Source organism: Triticum urartu, chromosome 7A (genome assembly GCF_056163025.1).
Source record: "Triticum urartu cultivar PI428250 chromosome 7A, HENAU_Tu73, whole genome shotgun sequence".
Classification (NCBI taxonomy): Eukaryota; Viridiplantae; Streptophyta; class Magnoliopsida; order Poales; family Poaceae; genus Triticum; species Triticum urartu.
Genome location: NC_141879.1, coordinates 10,715,661 through 10,721,677, shown reverse-complemented (window position 1 = coordinate 10,721,677; position 6,017 = coordinate 10,715,661). Strand labels below are relative to the sequence as shown.

Sequence of the window (6,017 nt, the reverse complement as noted above, 5' to 3'; positions counted from 1 at the left end):
GAATCCCGGTATTTGCCGAGTATCAAGAGTACTCGACGATGGCCCATATCCGCTTGGCAGAGCCTTTGCTGAGTGTAACACTCGGAAAGGGTGCTTGGTGTACATTCGCAAAGTAGGCTTTGCCGAGTCCCGTCTGTCGAGTCTTGGCCAAACAGGAAATTTTGAACACGCAAGGGGTTGGGTGCATAGGTAGTAGCTAGTGACAACAACAAACTTGAGAGTGCTTAGTCTTAGCTACAGACATAATCATTCTGTTCTCTCCCCTAAACAATTAAGGAAATAATTATGTTCATTAGATCTTTAAGCTGCATATATACTGCTTAAGCTGTTTCATAAATGACACTGACATCTCTTTATTCTTTACGCTCTGTATATTCAGCATAGAAAGAGACCGTCCGCAATATTCCGTTACTGTTACAAAAACAGGGTGTCATCAACATCTGGCATAGATGTCATAGATGGATAGCAAGTCATCTTAAAGATCTATTTGCTTGACAGAAATGGAAATATAGAGCAGAAAATGTACATACTTCTAAACCTAGATAACATCAGCTCACATTCAGCCAACACGAACAGATGACAAGTAGCCATAATAATTTGTACGGCATGAACGCAAATATATTAGGTGACTAGGTAATTCATACAACTAAGCATTACCCAATGGATGAATGGATTGCTTGTCGGTTACAAAAGTTGTACCGATGACCAACATTGTTCAACGCCACAAAACGGTTGCACCCAGAGAGCATAATTTGGAATCATAGGGAGTAAGCGCAGTATTCTAATTCTATAGCGAAGGAAAGTTTGATGGAGCATTCAAAAATAAATTCTAAAACGGAATAAAGTTTAAACCTATCACACGTGTGACTGCGTTGTGTATGAATATAAGCTCAAGCTAGTGACACATGTAGTGGGTCATGCAGCAAGACGGGTGGTCAAGTTACTTTTCAGGTTCAGCTGCAGGATGACACACAGGTAACAGTTTAAATTAGAATATAATTCAAAGTGCATCCAGTACACAGATCGTAGTTGACAAGAAAATTATGTTATGTGAGCTACATCATTGTCAACAAAATCTGAACAAGCTTCAAAAACAGGATTGGTTTGACAACAACCTAGCAGTTCAACAGTATGGTGAGGATTCAAGTAGGAAAAACTGGTCAATCAAAAGTTCAATCCCCGCAAAAAAAAGCACACTACTAATGACAAACAGCAAACTTAAAGAGTGCTTAGTTTTAGCTACAGGCAGAATCATTTTGTTCTCTCCCCTGATCAAAATAAAGAGATAGTGATGTTCACTCTATATGCTAAGCTGCATACTGTTTAATATATAGAACAGCTCCATATAGGTTTCATAAATGACACTAACATTCCTTACCCTTCGTATATGCGGCATAGAAGAGACCATTTGCAAAATTCTATTACCGTTACAAAAACAGGGCATCATCAATATTCAGCATAGATGCACAACAAGTCATATTTAAGATCTATTTGCTCGACACGACAGAAATGGAAATAAAGAGAAGGAAATGGAAATAATTCTAAACAGTGATAATGGAAGCTCACATTCAGCCGACGCGAACAAATAACAAGTGACCACATTAATCAGTACTACATAAAACACAAATATATTTAGGTGACCAAGTCATTCATACAACGAAGCAAGCATTACCCACTGGATCTGTTGTCGCTTACAAAATCTCTAACGGTGACCAACAACATTATTCAACGCCACAAAATGGTCACATCCAAACCAGTGCCAGAGGACTAGAAGAGCGATTTTTTCAAAGGCATTAGTGATCATCAGAGAGCCAAATCCGCAAAGCAGGGACTAAAGGGTAGACCACCAAGGAAATCTCCAGAAGTGCACATGGGATGCACTTTCCCGCTGTCCATATCGTACGACAGACTCACCATCTTCCGGTCAGTAAGGAAAATCACGTTGTATTCCGGATGAATTGCAAACATCTCATACTTACAGGAGCCATCCTCTTGGTCACGATCCTTTTCTTCATTGGAGTCCATTTCTTCAAAGAGTTTTGGAACGTCAACAGTGTGCTTTAGGATCCACTCTCCGTTGACATAATTTTTGAGCACCCACACAGAGAGCTCGTAATCATGGGGATCCATATACCAAACATGAAGGAGTCCCTGAGAGCACCCCACCGAACCATAACCAGGTGTGGCCCCTAGCATTCCATCGGGGCCATCAATTTGCGGGAAAAGCTCCCCTCAATGTCTAGTACAGTTATGAAAGGTTCATCGCCAAACAAATGCAAGAAATGGATCATGCCATTCAGGAAGACACATTCCTTGGTAACGGCAGGATACTCTGTGTATTCCCACCCACTGCTGGGAGTCCATTGTCCAGTTTCCCATGAGTATATTGCCACAACGTCAACCAAGTCGAGGAGGGGTGCAAACACCACGAAATGAGACGGAACGGCCGGGTCGAATACCAGGAAGGGATAAATCAAATCGGAACCCTCAGTGTCTTCACCGTCTTGGTCCAGCCATTCTATAGGAGGCAGCACGGTCCACTGCTCGGTCATCGGATTGCACACGACGAAATCGAATTTGTCTTGTCCCGATTCCAGTTTCCAGCATTTGCAGAGGAGGAGGCTGGTGGAGCATTGCTCGAGCTTGATTCTTTGGTATCTCCCGCGCAGGAAAGGGAGCGAGGCGTCGATCAGCGGGCGTCCGCCGGACAGATTGCTGAAGCGGAGGCTGCCGACCGCCGGGTGGTTGTGGAAGAATCCAGAGAGGGTCTGTGACGCCCTCTTGACGATTTTGGGGTCGGAGCAGAGCTCACGCCACTGCTTGGACACGCACTTGAAGCGGCACAGCGACCGGTAGGGCAGCCGCGCCAGGATCTCGACAAGGGGGCCCTCCGAGATGCTCGCCGCAGCCGCCGCCGGCTGCATCTGCTTCTTCTGCTCCTACGAACGGACCCAAGAAAGAAAGATTAATTAGGCTCCCGGCCGATTCCCTTCCATGGACCCAGGAATGAAAGATTGATTGGATGAGGAGGTTTGGAGCAGACCTGAGAAGCCGCGGCGGGGAACGGCGGCGCGGGACGGGACTCGTCACAGCGGCGGATCGCCGGGGGGTGGCTCTGCTCCTTCCCCGTGCGGCCATGCTTGCTTGTTTCTCCACCCCCTGGTGGCATCGTGGATCAGTGCCTGGAGGCCCTCGTGGGAGCTCGCCGGAACTCTAGCTAGGGTTCGGGCACTAGTAGAAAACAGGGCTATGGTCCAGGCCGGCTCAGCCCATTAGTCCCGGTTCAGTGTAGAACCGGGACTAATGTGGGCATTGGTCCCGGTTCGTGAGCCCAGGGGGCCGGCCGGGTCACGTGGGCCATTGGTCCCGGTTTGTCTGGACCTTTTGGTCCCGGTTGATGGGGCGAACCGGGACCAATGGGCCTCGCTCCAGGCCCACCACCATTGGTCCCGGATGGTGGCCTAAACCGGGACCAAAGGCTCCCCTTTAGTCCCGGTTCTTGCCACAAACCGGGACCAATGAGGTGCCTATATATACCCTCGCCCGCGAGCAGAGCACTCCAGTGCTCTGTTTTTCTCTGGCCGGCGAGGGGAGGGGTTTGTGGTGCTCTACCTCACCTCCTATGCACATGAGGTGTTCGATGGAATGCCCGAGCCACACTACTTAAACTTTCTCCTCTCGAAGCTCGACCTCCAAGCTCCATTTTCCTCGAGATTTGTCTAGATTTAGCGGTCCGTCACGCCCCGTCCCCGTCTTCACCGCCGTCGATCACCCGCGCTGATCTCATCACCGACACCACCGTGGTGAGCCTCTTGTTCTTATCTTCTTTCTGAAAGGAAAAATATTCTTACTTGTCTGTTTAGATAGATACTTGTATCATTTTCTTACATTTATTATTGCATCTTATATAGTGCGATGGTTTTGGTATCCGCCCCCGTCGGCCCTCGTCCTGTCTATGATTCGGATTTGGTATGTATATTATCTTCATAACTATTGGTTCATTTATTGTTTATGAAAATTATGCCGACCAACGTGACATAGATTTTATTTATCTAGGATGTATGTGAATCGGAAATGCCAACCGACCCTATTGTCGAGAGGTTAAATTTAGTTGAAGAAGAAAACAATTTGTTGAAGGAAAAAATAAAAAAAAATGAGGAGGAGAAGATGATATTGGAGTTGCATGTTGCGGATGTCGTCGATGATCACAAGATCAAGATGGATGCAATGCGCTTGAAGATTAGAAAGATTAGAAAATATGCCATTCATACCAAGGCTTGGTATCATTATGCCGTTGGATCAATTGTTACCTTGGTTGCGATTATGATCGCATTTGTTTTCGCATTGAAATGTTTTACATAGTTTCAATGTATGGTTTAATTAATTAGATGCTCTGGAGAGCTATATGTTGTTAGATGAGAACTATGTATGCACTTTGGTTTTAATGTGATGATGAACTTCTATTAATTTGGACACTTAATTATATATAATGCACGCAGATGAACCGGCAATGGATGTACGGTGACAGACACACCCGCGAGTACATTAAGGGCGTGCATGAGTTTCTCGATGCGGCTGAGGCAAACAAGCAGAATGGTTTTATGTGTTGTCCATGCACTGAATGTGGGAATACGAGGTCTTACTCTAACCGGAAAATCCTTCACTCCCACCTGCTTTACAAGGGTTTCATGCCACACTATAATGTTTGGACGAGGCACGGAGAAATAGGGGTTATGATGGAAGACGGCGAAGAAGAAGAGTACGATGACAACTATGTGCCCCCTGAATACGGTGATGCTGCAACGGGGGGAGCTGGTGAAGATCAAGAGGAACCAGACGATGTGCCCAATGATGCTGCCACGGGTGAAGCTGCTGAAGATAAAGAGGAACCAGACGATGTGCCCGATGATGATGATCTCCGCCGGGTCATTGTCGATGCAAGGACGCAATGCATTAGTCAAAAGGAGAAGCTGAAGTTCGATCGCATGTTAGAGGATCACAAAAAAGGGTTATACCCCAATTGCGAAGATGTCAACACAAAGCTCGGTACCGTACTGGAATTGCTGCAGTGGAAGGCAGAGAATGCTGTGGCTGACAAAGGATTTGAGAAGCTACTTAAAATATTGAAGAAGAAGCTTCCAAAGGATAATGAATTGCCCGATAGTACATACGCAACAAAGAAGGTCGTATGCCCTCTAGGATTGGAGGTGGAGAAGATACATGCATGCCCTAATGACTGCATCCTCTACCGCGGTGCATACAAGGATCTGAACGCATGCCCGGTATGCGGTGCGTTGCGGTATAAGATCAGACGAGATGACCCTAGTGATGTTGACGGCGAGCCCCTCAGGAAGAGGGTTCCTGCGAAGGTGATGTGGTATGCTCCTATAATACCACGGTTGAAACGTCTGTTCAGAAACGAAGAGCATGCCAAGTTGATGCGATGGCACAGTGAGAACCGAAAGAAAGATGGGAAGTTGAGAGCACCCGCTGACGGGTCGCAGTGGAGAAAAATCAAGAGAAAGTACTGGGATGAGTTTGCAAAGGACCCAAGGAATGTATGGTTTGCTTTAAGCGCGGATGGCATTAATCCTTTCGGGGAGCAGAGCAGCAATCACAGCACCTGGCCCGTGACTCTATGTATGTATAACCTTCCTCCTTGGATGTGCATGAAGCGGAAGTTCATTATGATGCCAGTTCTCATCCAAGGCCCTAAGCAACCCGGCAACGAAATTGATGTGTACCTAAGGCCATTAGTTGAAGAACTTTTACAGTTGTGGAATGCAAACGGTGTACGTACGTGGGATGAGCACAGACAGGAGGAATTTAACCTTAAGGCGTTGCTGTTCGTGACCATCAACGATTGGCCCGCTCTCAGTAACCTTTCAGGACAGACAAACAAAGGATACCATGCATTTTGTACACGAAGTGCATCAAGTTTTTGTCGTAACCCTCTCTACTTTTTGGAACATGCTATGTGGGTGAAATGATGATACCGTGCCAACTTTCAACCTTTT

The 6,017-nt window shown here is 46.4% G+C and overlaps 1 long non-coding RNA gene and 1 pseudogene across 2 annotated transcripts; one reads left to right on the top strand and one right to left on the bottom strand.

Moving 5' to 3' along the window:
* Positions 1 to 1,577: 1,577 nt before the first annotated feature.
* LOC147956885 (F-box protein At5g49610-like) lies at positions 1,578 to 3,372 on the bottom strand (annotated as a pseudogene). The gene is made up of 2 exons (XR_015610651.1): positions 3,044 to 3,372; positions 1,578 to 2,939 (listed from the first exon to the last, which is right to left on the bottom strand). The product of XR_015610651.1 is annotated as an F-box protein At5g49610-like (transcript).
* Positions 3,373 to 3,631: 259 nt separating this feature from the next.
* On the top strand, positions 3,632 to 4,257 carry LOC147956884 (uncharacterized). The gene is made up of 3 exons (XR_015610652.1): positions 3,632 to 3,803; positions 3,912 to 3,969; positions 4,057 to 4,257. It is a non-coding gene; the product is annotated as an uncharacterized LOC147956884 (long non-coding RNA).
* The last annotated feature ends 1,760 nt before the right edge of the window (positions 4,258 to 6,017 follow it).